This window comes from Bubalus kerabau, chromosome 22 (assembly GCF_029407905.1).
Source record: "Bubalus kerabau isolate K-KA32 ecotype Philippines breed swamp buffalo chromosome 22, PCC_UOA_SB_1v2, whole genome shotgun sequence".
In the NCBI taxonomy this organism is placed as follows: domain Eukaryota; kingdom Metazoa; phylum Chordata; class Mammalia; order Artiodactyla; family Bovidae; genus Bubalus; species Bubalus kerabau.
The window spans coordinates 11,946,340-11,958,369 of NC_073645.1; the positions used below are offsets into that span (position 1 = coordinate 11,946,340).

The following is a 12,030-nucleotide window of genomic DNA, read 5'->3' on the forward strand; positions in this document are numbered from 1 at the left end:
AGGCTCAAAGAAGTTAAGTACGTAAGCAAATGGCAGAGTCAGGATTCAAACCCAGAGAATCCGACTCCACCACCCACGCTTGTATCGACTACACGTGCAGCCCCTCCCGTGCCTATGCATGAAATACTCTTTTTTTAAAAAATATTAAATAACTGTGTTCATTAACTTGGAGTTATTAGGAGAAAAGTCATTCTGCATAAGTGAAAAGAGGAACCTCAATGGCTTTGAGACTATCCATTTTTTTTTATTTAAAAGTTTTAAAAGGTACTGTTTTTTGGTGTGTTTTTAAAAATATTTTCAATTACCTACAACAAGAATGAACTCCTAGTTCCTGTACTATGTTTTCAGACAGACACCAGCTAGGGAAGAGGCATTCATACTTTGTTTACTTGTGTCCCTCTGGAGAACTTTAAAAATAATTTGTTCTCTTAAGTTGGTTTCATGAGTCCTTGAAAGTGTGTTTGTAATGTCAGTTTGCTTAGCAAACCCTTTACTGAGGATGGTGTTTTTACAGTTATATCTTGAGCCTTGCCCAGGATGAGTAGTCAGAAATCTCACATCAGTTGAGCCCAAAGGAAGAAGCTTGACTTCGGTAAAAAAGCAGGCAGCATAGCCTTGATTGACCAAACTTATTTCTTGCTAACTTTCAAGGTATAGAGAATAAATTAAGCATTATTTTAAAATCATAAATAAACTCTCCTTTCTATTTGTTGTTCAGTTGCTCAGTCACATCCGACTCTTTGCATCCCCATGGACTGCAGCATGCTAGGCTTCCCTGTCCTTCACCATCTCCCAGAGTTTGCTCAAACACATGTCCATTGAGTCGATGATGCCATCCAACCATCTCATCCTCTGTCGCACTCTTCTTCCCTGCCCTCAGTCTTTCCCAGCATCAGGATCTCATTCTTATTGGATGGGACAGAGTTCTTTAAAGATATTCCTATAGATTCAGCCAAAACCCTGGAAAATAAGAAAAACTCAGCAAACAAGTTATATTCAGGCTTGTCATTGCCTGTAGTAGAAGGGTAGGTGATTCATCATTTAGTTTTACTCCATGGTGAAAGAAACTCAAAATCCTTGGAACTTCCCCAGCTGACAAGGAGGGAGGAGCTGATGAGGTGTCAACTTTTTGAGCTTGAGTTTGACATAATCTTGTTGAGTCAGGAGGTTTAGCTGTACAGTGAAACAGAAGCAAGGTTTAGGACAATCTCTTCTTTCTTTCTTTTTAAAATGAATTTTGGAAATATAATTTATATACCATAAAATTCACCCATTCAAAGTGTACATTTCCATGGATTTTAATATATTTATAGAGTTGTGCAGTACATGCACCACCAAAATCAAATGTAGAATATTTCATTGCTCCTTAAAGAAACTCTGCACTCATTGACCATCACCCCATAATTCTCCCATCCTCCAGCATGTAACCAGTAATCTACTTTTTATCTCTACAGATTTGCTTATTCTGGATATTTCATACAAACAGAGTCATACAGTATGTGGCCTTTTTAGTCTGGCTTCTTTCACTTAACATAACATTTCAAGGCTCATCCATGTTGCAGCATGTATCAGTACTTCATTTCTTCTTATGGCTAAATAATATTTCATTATATGAAAAGATCACTTTTTCTTTATTATTTTTTAATTAACTTATTTTTAAAATTCTTATTTACTTATTTGGCTGCTCTAGGTCTTAGTTGTGGCATGTAAACTCTTAGTTGCGATATGTGAAATCTAGATCCCTGACCAGGGATTGAGCCCAGGCTCCCTGCATTGGGCACAGAGTCTTTGCCACTGGAACACCAGAGAAGTCCCTCTTTATCCAGTGCTGATGGACATTTGAGTAGTTTCTACCCTTTGGGCTTTACAAATGACACTATTATGGACATTTATATGTGAATTTTTGTGTAAGCATCAGTTTCCATTTCTCTTGGGTACATACCTAGAAGTGAAATTGCTAGGTTGCATGCTAACTGTTTGCTTAATGATTTAAGGAACTGCCAGACTGTTTTCTGAAGTGGTTGCATTGTTTTACATTCCCACAAAGTATGAGGGGTCCTATTTCTCCATATCTTTCCCAGTACTTGTTATTGTCCATCTTTTTTATTAGAGCCATGTTCGTGGATGTGAAGGAATATCTCATTGTAGTTTTGCCTTGCATTTCCCTGATGGCAAATGATATTAAACATTATTTCATGTCTAATTGGCCATTTGTATAACTTTGAAGAACTTCCTATATATCACAGTTTTTTTTCTGCTTTGGTTTCCCCTCTCACAGGAAAAATTTTGCAATACATTGTCACTAGCTTTGTTCACCTTGTTACAGAACAAGGCCTCTAGCCAACCATGGGAACAGATTTATTCAGCATATGAATCAGTCAGTGATTATATACATTATCAAAGTACTGATTTTTATAGAGTTCAACACTTCAATAAAAACTTGAATAGAGAGCTCAAAGTTCATTGTAAATGGCTTGTCTTAGGTCTCATAGATTCTAATGGCCTATTTTAAATTTCAAGGCATTATTCTTCAATCTATCACTCAGAACAAGGTCCAGTCACAGAATATCAGAGTAAACATTCCAAATAGAAAGATCAATGAAATGGGACGGTCACATCATGTGACTCAGAGCCTTTCAAAACCCAAATCAGGTAAGTAACCATCACAATTTGCCTGAGACAATCCTAATTTTAAATCCTAGGACACCCTTTAGTCCTCAGTAGACCCAGTTGGCTAGTTACCACAGAGCCACCCTCAATCTCCTAGTTACGTAGGTAATGGAATTATAAAAGAGGACACAGTACATATCAGAGGCTACATCTTTTGGCCTTGCTGGCAGCATGGGTTTGAATTCTGGACAGATATTGGCCTGTGAATTTTGGCATGCTACTTCATCTCCATAAGCCTCAGAGAAATTTCAGTGAAATATGGTGGGTCATGCTGCTGCTGCTAAGTCGCTTCAGCCGTGTCCGACTCTGTGCAACCCCATAGACGGCAGCCCACCAGGTTCCGCCATCCCTGGGATTCTCCAGGCAAGAAAACTGGAGTGGGTTGCCATTTCCTTCTCCAATGCAGGAAAGTGAAAAGTGAAAGTGAACTCGCTCAGGCGTGTCCGACTCTTAGTGACCTCATGGACTGCAGCCTACCAGGCTCCTCCATCCATGGGATTTTCCAGGCAAGAGTACTGGAGTGGGGTGCCATTGCCTTCTCTGATGGTGGGTCATACCTAATGTGTTTTAAGTTCAACCATGTTAAGTGGGCAGTTCATATCTTGTCAAAGGTAACTTTGAAAATCCTTCAAATACAAAACCAACTATAATTCCATAAAAATACATGGTTTAGTGTGGTCAATGTTGAAGATAATTTTAATAGATTGCCTAACTCTTCACTGGTTACTCTCAATGAATTCCTCCCTTTCTTCTATCTCCACTCTTATACCCAACACCAGGAAAAACGGTTTGACTTTTTGGATCAAACCTTTGCAATCACTCACACAGCCTTCCTTAAGTTTTCAGACGAGCAGCATTGCCAGTTTTAGGCACAGCTGTATCCACTTCTGGGCAGATGTTCATTGGGTAGAATAGGAGGGCTGTTCCCTGCATTAGTTGAATTCTTTTCTCTTTTTGCTCAGGACACATGATAGAATTCTTGCAAGGTAAACGTGTGTATGATGTGACTCCATTGTGAAGTTTCTAACCCACTCACAGAAAGCTGAGTAAGCTTCAGTGGAAAGACCTCAGGCATGTCCAAGAGGTCAAAGCCCCCACCCCCTCCAAATGATTGAGGTGGCAGCTCATAAGTTCGCCTCCCAAGGAAAGAGTCGTGTGTGAGAGCGCAGAGCCCAGTTTACCACTCTGGAAGTGGTCCCACTTTGATGACTCTCCCACCGTCACTGTTCTGGAAGCTTGCCCAGGTCTGCCCCACCTAGCCTGTCATTTCACACACCGGTCCCTGATTGGCACATGTTACGTGCTGGTCTCAGCCTATCCATAATCAATGGTGTGGCTGGGCCAGCCCTTGTGGTTCTCATTGTGATGGCAAGATGTCTTTGCACAATAACGACCTGGAAACTCTGAAAAAGTAAAGGTTTATTATTTACAGTACCTGGAAATTACACAGCACACCTGGGGCTACACCAGAAGGTCCCAGGCAGGAAAAGAGAGAGGGTGTGTGTGAGGGCCTGCGATTCTGGTTTACCGGGGTCAAGCGTGAGGGCCTAACGTTTGGAGGGCTCATCCTTTATTGGTGAATTTAGAACATGAGAATGGAATTTAAATCACATGAAGAGAAAAAACAAATGCCCCAAATACCTTCCAAAATAACTTAGATCTTTAAAACAAAGGAGCCTCAATAAGGGAGGTGGCCTGGCTCTTTATCAACTCATGACTGGCAATGTGTTTATTCCAGATAGCCATCTTTGAAGTGGCTGCCTCTCTGTGGCAACTGAAGCTTAAGTCAGGTACTTGCTTACAAAAAGAACCAAAAAACAACAAAACACAGCAATCAGTGTTCACACTCCAAAGTGACATGGTCATGCAGTTCAGAAGAGCAGTTGAGTTCAATCTGGTTGGATCTAGAGTGTCAGGCTCCACTCTGGGGAGTAGCGGGTTTCCAGAACTGGAGGTCGATCATGACCTCAGGAAGAACATAATATTCCTCCCCTTATCATCCAACAGGAGTAGGTAGAAATAGAGTATGAGGACAGAGGTACCATTTGCCAGGAAAACTAGGGGATTCAGAACTTTACCTAGAACTACAAAGTGGTACTTTGCAGTGCCATGCATGAAGTGTTAAGTCGCTTCTGTCGTGTCTGACTCTTTGTGACCCTATGGACTGTAGCCTACCAGTCTCTTCTGTCCATGGGATTCTCCAGGTACAAATATTGGAGTGAGTTGCCATGCCCTCCTCCATGGGATCTTCCTAATGCAGGGATCAAACCTGCATCTCTTACATCTCCAGCATTGGCAGGAAGATTCTTTACCAATAGGGCCACCTGGAAAGCCCTGCTGATGCCATGGCTTTAGAGTTTTTGTTATTCTTATTTTTATTTATTCTTTGGGATGTTCCCCAGTGATGCGTCTTAATAAAAGGAAAACACTTTGTGTCAGCTGAAGCAGAAAGCCCTTATTGATGAGGTAGCAAAAGACCATAACAACTTAGAAGCCCATCAGCAGAGGAGTAGTTGAGAGGATTACAGTATAGTCTTATATTAAGATACTATGCAGTCACTAAAAAGAACAAGGTGGGGCTTCCTTGGTGGTTCAGTGGTTAAGAATCCTCCTGCCAACGCAGGAGACACGGGTCTGATCCCCGGTCTGGGAAGATCCCACATGCCGAGGAGCAACTAAGCCCGTGTACCACTACTACTCAGCTGCTGCAAGGGTAGCCCACGCACTGCAACAGGAGAAAGTCCGTGCAGCAACGAAGACATAGCACAGCCAAAAATAAATAAATAAAATTATATATTACAAAAACCCAGCTCATTTCTTTAAAAAAAAATAAAAAAGAACAATCTGAAGCCATCTTCTAATATGGAACTCTCTCTGAGGCATATTAAATGAACAAAACAAGGAACATGGTGGGTACATGGACCCTACCGTTTATGTAAAAAGGGAAAGGGGAGCTATGGAGTTAAGTACATATAGACATGCTTATAAGTATTGTATTGAATATCTCTAGAAAGACACATAAAAAACTATTAGTAGTGCTTGCCTCTGTGATGAGTAATCAAGGATAGAAGAAGAGTTGCATGTTCTTTTGTACTGCTTGATTTTTTTTTGTTTTACATGTGCTTGTATTAAACTTAAAAAAAAAACCAATAATATGGAAGTTCAATTACAAGAGGAAAAAAAAAAATCCTGCATCTTATCTATATTAAAGCAGAATTGTGAGGAATAGAGTTTCTACTGCTCTTTTTTTCTTCTTCCTTTCTGGCAAAAGCGTTTTGCAGTCTTTAAGTAAAGCAGTCTATGTTTGAGTTGGACTATTTCCCACATACTACTGGAAAAAATTTTCCAACAGTTTTTCAAAGACAAAATGTAAATCAATTAATAATATTGCCTGTATTGGAATTTAGAATTATGATGGTCATGCTCATTTTATATTAATCCAATAGAAATTCTCATTTGATTCTTAGAAAACGAGTATGTAATAAAGGCTGAAGAGGAAAATGACTTCATAAAAAACCTTCAAATTTCTATTAGTAGCTAAGATTAAAAACTATTTGAAAAACTGACTGAGCCACGATTACAATCATAGAAAACATGAGGCCACCCAAGGGATCAGAATTTGGTGAGATTTAAGTTTCTTGGTGGAGAAAAAAGTGACAATTTACATTGGTCCTTCATTCTACAAGCTTTTTGTGAGTCCTCATGGCACCTCACTCCGGTACTCTTGCCTGGAAAATCCCGTGGATGGAGGAGCCTGGTGGGCTGCAGTCCATGGGGTCACTAAGAGTCGGATACGACTGAGCGACTTCACTTTCACTTTTGACTTGCATGCATTGGAGAAGGAAATGGCAACCCACTCCAGAATTCTTGCCTGAAGAATCCCAGGGACGGGGGAGCCTGGTGGGCTGACGTCTGTGGGGTCACACAGAGTTGGACACAACTGAAGCGACTTAGCAGCAGCAGCAGCATCCAGTTAATCAGAGAAGGCGATGGCACCCCACTCCAGTACTCTTGCCTGGAAAATCCCATGGACGGAGGGGCCTGGTAGGCTGCAGTCCATGGGGTCGCAAGGAGTCGGACACAACTGAGCAACTTCACTTTCACTTTTCACTTTCATGCATTGGAGGAGGAAATGGCAACCCACTCCAGTGTTCTTGCCTGGAGAATCCCAGGGACGGGGGAGCCTGGTGGGTTGCCGTCTATGGGGTTGCACAGAGTTGGACACAACTGAAGCGACTTAGCAGCAGCAGCAGCATCCAGTTAATACCAGACAAGGTGCAAGGTGCTAAAGATACAAATGAAAAGAGGTACAGCTATCCTTTTTACTTGCTCAGAATTCATCTCTCCTTTTCATGGTGACAGCATCTTGATTTTCTTTTGGGAAACCACTCATTCCCTATTCCTGCTTCATGTGGCTCCTTCAGGAGAGACTAGCCTACTCTCTGTCCCCGCATGACCACCACCAACTATGGTTTCAGAAGGGGTACCTGGCAATTCTAAGCCCCTGGCTATAGTGCTGTGTGTGGACCTCAAGAAAAGTAAGCTGGGGCTTCTGTGGAACTACCAAAAAGATAAAGAACTCCCTACAAAGGAAACTGAAGCTATGAGAACGTGAGGCTGCCTGTAGCCTGACAAGGAGGCCAACAGAAACAAAGGTAGAGCAGAGACAGAGTCTAGGTACCATCGTTTGAATATTAGATCCAGTCACACCTGAACTAGATTGCCCCTGGACTTTTTAGCGCTAATACTAATTAGTTTCTCCCCTCCTCCTTTTTTTTTGCTTAAGTCAGTTTGAGTAATATCTTAATATTTGTCTCTTGAAACCAGAATGCTCCTGGCAAGTAGAGGAACAACAAGACTGTTCCTTCCTCTAAGATGCCCAAGTCCTTCAGGAAAAGGCAGACACCAGGTAATTAAAGGAGAAGTTACTTTGTGATGGGTGGCACCATGACAAAGTATGTACCTAGTGCTCTGGCAACAGCAGAAAGGCACAGAGAATGAGATAAAACATCTCAGACTTGTAAATGGTGTTAGAGTTTATGGAACTAAACTCGTTCCTCTCATTCAAGTAAAGACTCTGAAGCCCAGACTCATCCAATAGATGCAAAGGAGCTAAGAATGGTTCTGAACTATACTCTAACCTCTGGTGAAGCCCAGACTCATCCAATAGATGCAAAGGAGCTAAGAATGGTTCTGAACTGTACTCTAACCTCTGGTGTAAAAGCAATTATTTTAATAGCACTTTTTTCCTAATAGGTAAAAATTATGCATACTCATAGAAAATTAAGAAAATATAAGAAAAGTCAAAGAATAACATAAAAATCATGCATATTACTCACTTATACTCACATCATCCATGGGATTGCTAGATCAAAGAATTCACATATCTCAAAATTTCACATTTCAACTGTAAGTCAAATAGGTAAATATTTTACAATGCAAACTTAACCTTTACTAGAAGGGGCAAAAAACTCAAGTGAGTTACACATAAGAAGCTACATGTATTATAATAGTAGAGATTATCAGCCTAAGGAGAGGAGGAGGGAATAATACAATACATTGCAATATATTACTGCATATGTACGTGCTAAGTCACTTCAATCATGTCTGACTCTTTTGCAACCCCATGGACTATAGCCTGCCAGACTCCTCTGTCTATGGAATTCTCCAGGCAAGAATATTGGAGTGGGTTGCCATGCCCTCCTCCAGGGGATCTTCCCAGCCCAAGGATCAAACCTAGGTCTCCCGCATTGCAGGCAGGTTCTTTTCCATCTGAACCACCAGGGAAACCCAGTTGTTCCCTACTTGGCTGCAAAGTGGAATCACCCCCAGGTTTAACATAGCCTATTTTGGGCCCCATCCCAGAACTCTGTAGATTTAGAGGGAGAGAGAGAAGTACAGACACCTGAATTTTTTTTTTTTAAGCGTCCAATGTGATTTTAATGATTAGTCAGTGTTGAGAATTTCTGATAAGGTCTTCTTCCTTCCTCATTAATCCTATAAGACATGTTATTCACTGTAGTGGGATAATTTTAAAGAACATTATTCAAGGTTATCTCTCCAACATAGCTATTTCTTCTCTTTCTACTTACTTTTAAAATTTCCTATAAAAAATTAAAACAAGTGGGTGAGTTGGAAGACCCATACCTAAGACAATGATCTGCAGAACGTGGCCCCTGGATTAGCAGCATCAGGATCACCTGGAAATTGATTGGAAATGAAACCTACGCTAGACCAGGTGGGAAACTCTGGGGGTGAGGGAGGGGCAGCAGTTGGTAATTTCACACAAACCCTCTAGATTTTGAGAACCAGTGATTCTCTGCCGGGAGCCGGCATATTGCATATTGAGTGAGGATCTGGAATAGCTCAACTAGAATTCTATCACTGCTGGGGGCCAGCGTGAGGAACTCCGCCCGTGGCAAAGGTCATGAGGAAGGAGGCTCAGCATACGCAAAGGCGGGATCGAGCCTCAGGAGTCCCCCTCGAAATTTTCGAGCATCTACCCCAAACCAGAGTCTGCCTACTTTCTGCTTTCACCTACACCTCTGACTTTATGGGGGCTGTCCCCCACTACCTCTCTCTGAAAAAAGAATTAGCTTACAGCTCCAGTTAATTCCTGGGTGTGACAGTGTTTAACCTACAAACTCCTTTGGAAATCCTCTAGCCTGCCTGAATAGGTTTTTCCGGCCACATGTGATTGTCCAGAGCCTCCCAACTGTGAGAGGCAGGAGATGTTCTAAACTGTCTAAAGAGTAGTTAAAAGATTGATTAGAAATTGTATTGGTGAAGGGTTTTTCACTTGTTGGGCCAATGTTTGCTGCTAAGTCTCCATACTCCTTACCTACTGTGTCCTTGGCAGTGTATTGATTGATATAATGGGTGTATAGAAATGTAAAATGCAGCTTTGTCCAATGCTTTTTTGGAGGCTGGTGCCTGACTTTGGAATAATCACCTTTAGAGAAAAATAAGTTTCTTAAAATGTTAACAGGCCTCCTGGCCAGAAGATGATGTCAATCACCTGAACTTTTGCATATGATAAGTTTGAAAGCCTGTCTTCGATTAGAACCAGGAACTGCTGTCCTTGCATGACTCTACCCCTTCCCCCATTATCCTCTATGCACAACTTCAGGTATAAAAACTACTTTGGAAAATAAAGTGCGGGCCTTGTTCACCGAAACTTGGTCTCCCCATGTCGCTCTCTCTTTCAAATTCTGGCTGAGTCTCCATCTGGAGCGCGGAACCCACCATGCTTGCTAATTATGCCTGGGCTTCTAAGATCCGACCGGGGAGGCCTCAGTGTCTCCTCTCCTTCGGGAGAACGGAAGGACGCCTGCAGCCTACGTCAGTGGTGCAAACTTCTTGTCTTGAAGTTTTATTGGTCTCCTGCATAAACCAAGCTACTCAGCCTCTTTTCTCCACTGAATTTTCCTACTGAGCTATCCTCATTCTATTACTCTTTGTATCCTTAATTAACGTGTAATTAAGCAGTTGTTTCCTGACCCTCGCCTATGCCGTCTCTCCTTCGAATACCCTGGATCAGCTGGGGCTGGACCCCGGCAATTCTCTTAAAGACAAGCTTGGCTACTATTTTTAAAATGGATGACTAGTGAGAACCTACTGTATAGCACAGGGCACTCAGTGCTCTGTGGTGACAGAGGGGACAGATGTGTATGCATAGCTGATTCACTCTGCTGTAAGCAGAAACTAACACAACATTGTGAAGCTACTATACTCCAAAAAAAAAAAAAAAGACAAGCTTTGAAAACTACCAACACCTTTGACCCATCCCCAGATTTTGGTTTAATGAGGTGTGTGGTTTCCTCAGATGGTTATATTAGTAATACACAGTGAACTTTGAGAACCCCTGGGGCTTGAAAAGAGCTTCCCCTATTCAGAACAGAATCTTTTTTCTAAAGTAAAAGTGAGAGGAAAAAAAAAGTTATGTGGTGGGATGGGTGGAGTGGGTTTAATGAAGGAAAGAAGGTGTTTTAAGAATAAGGAGATTTCAAGGTTCAAAACTAAGTTTGTTTCAGTAGTACATATAATAATTTAGGCCAATGTTTATTTTTTATTTTAATGGGACTATTGCCCCATTTATCTTTAGGAGACTATGATTAGCCTTATGATTATAGCTGCATTTTTAGTATTTGATGATTGAAAATATTATATGAAGATAAGGAAATGAATTTGATAACATTGTGTATTTTATTCTTTACTGCAGCACCTAAAGACATTTGAAAAATAGAAATATATACGTAGAACTATTATGGTTTAAGAAAATGCTTAGCATTCATATGAATTTTCTTATAATACTTTCAGGAGGCCTGAGGCTCATAAGTTGGTGACTGTTAAGGATTTTTATACTTTTATATAAAAGAGATGGAAAGAATAGGAGATTATATCGATGTTTTTATTGCTTATCTTCCTATGATGTGAATGCCCAAATTTATAAATCTTTCCAGAAGGTTTGTGACCCACTAATAAATTATGCTTAACATATTATATTCCAATCATTAACAAATTAGCCATCCATTTATAGTATCTATGATATTGCCTAATAATTATAATCTGAATTTATTACATCACCATATTTATCAGTTATGTTGAGAGCATTTACCATATAACCCCATATAAATTATTACTAAATGGAATATCTTTGTCCCTCTATAATTATAAACATTTTTCTCAAATTATAACTCTAATTTCTTGAAATATGTCATGTTTTATGATATTTTCTCAATTTTAAGCCAAATATCACAATTTCCACTTCTTTCTTTCTTCTTGTTTTTCCTTCTCTCTTTCCTTTCTTCCCTCTTGCCTTCCTTCCTTTAAAATATTGCCTTAAAATCTACTAAGTTTGGGGCTTCCCTGGTGGCTCAGTGGAGAAGAATCCACCCACCAAAGCCAGAGACATGGGCTTGATCCCTGGGCTGGCAAGATCCCACATGCCATGGAGCAACCGAGTCCATGGCCCACAAGTACTTAGCCTGTGCCCTAGAGCCCAGGAGCCAAAACCACTGAGCCATGTGCCACCACTGCTGAGGCCTGTGGGCTCTGAACCTGTGCTCCGCAATAGAAGCAGCACAATGAGAAACCTGCATACCACAACCAAAGGTAGCCCCCACTCGTTGCCACTAGAGAGAAGCCCAAGAAGCAATGAAGCAGAACCCAAAATAAAGAAATAATTTTTAAAAGATTTAAAAATTCTACTAAGTTCAGTTGGATATTTTTCTACTATTTTAATGCCTCTAAGTCACATGGATCAAGATATCTTCCGCATCCACATGTATACCTGTGGCGGATTCATTTTGATATTTGGCAAAACTAATACAATGATGTAAAATTTTAAAATAAAATAAA

At 40.7% G+C, this 12,030-nt stretch overlaps 1 long non-coding RNA gene across 1 annotated transcript; it reads right to left on the reverse strand.

Moving 5' to 3' along the window:
* Positions 1-4,989: 4,989 nt before the first annotated feature.
* Positions 4,990-8,821, reverse strand: LOC129636534 (uncharacterized). Its single transcript, XR_008706984.1, has 3 exons — positions 8,476-8,821; positions 8,010-8,077; positions 4,990-6,955 (listed from the first exon to the last, which is right to left on the reverse strand). It is a non-coding gene; the product is annotated as an uncharacterized LOC129636534 (long non-coding RNA).
* Positions 8,822-12,030: the final 3,209 nt, after the last annotated feature.